Source organism: Puma concolor, chromosome B3 (assembly GCF_028749965.1).
Source record: "Puma concolor isolate L17-30 chromosome B3, mPumCon1.1.hap2, whole genome shotgun sequence".
NCBI lineage: Eukaryota > Metazoa > Chordata > Mammalia > Carnivora > Felidae > Puma > Puma concolor.
The window spans coordinates 102,879,050-102,879,868 of record NC_141672.1 but is presented as its reverse complement, the minus strand read 5'-3'; the positions used below and the strand labels follow the sequence as shown (position 1 = coordinate 102,879,868).

Here is an 819-nt window from a genome sequence, read left to right as displayed (position 1 = left end):
TCCTTGCTTTACTGAGATATTAGTGACATATAACATATGTAAGTTTAAGGCATACAACGTGATGATTAGATACATGTATATATTGCAGAATGATTACCACCATAAAGTTAGTTAACATCTTCATTCCTTTGTGTATTATGATTTGTGTGTGTGTGTGTTAAGAACTACTCTGCTAATAACTTTCAAATATATAACAGAGTATTGTTAATTATAGTCACCAGCCTGTGCATTAGACCTCCAGATCTCATTTCTCTTATAGCTGGGAATTTGTACCCTTTGACCAGTATCTAGAAATACGGAACACTTTATGAATTTGTGTGTCATCCTTGAGCAGAGACCATGCCGATCTTCTCTGTATTGTTCTAGTTTTAACATATGCGCTGCCAAAGCAAACACCAAGTGTACATTTTCTTTTCTTCAACAGAAAACATTCATTTAAGTAATCCCATTTGAGGGGCACCTGGGTGCCTCTGACTTTGGCTCGGGTCATGGTCTCCTGGTTTGTGAGTTTGAGCTGTGTGTCAGACTTTGTGCTGACAGCTCAGAGCCTGGAGCCTGCTTCGGATTCTGTGTCTCCCTTTCTCTCTGCTCCTCCCCCACTTGGGCTCTGTCTCTCTCTGTTTCTCAAAAATGAATAAAAAATTAAATGATCCCATTTGATTTTACACAGAATATGGTCTAGATGTTTTGCGCTATGCAACGTCCCCTTCCTGGCCAGAAAAGCCTTTGCACTTTTTCCTTCCATCCTAATAGCAAGAATTCATTGGATTTCTGAGGGATATACTTATACTTTCTTTATAGTTAGCCTTGCTTCAAATG

General features: G+C 38.9%; 1 non-coding gene across 1 annotated transcript; it reads right to left on the bottom strand.

The window, feature by feature from the left end:
* Positions 1–289: 289 nt before the first annotated feature.
* Positions 290–396, bottom strand: LOC112856551 (U6 spliceosomal RNA). Its single transcript, XR_003223123.1, has one exon. It is a non-coding gene; the product is annotated as a U6 spliceosomal RNA (small nuclear RNA).
* Positions 397–819: the final 423 nt, after the last annotated feature.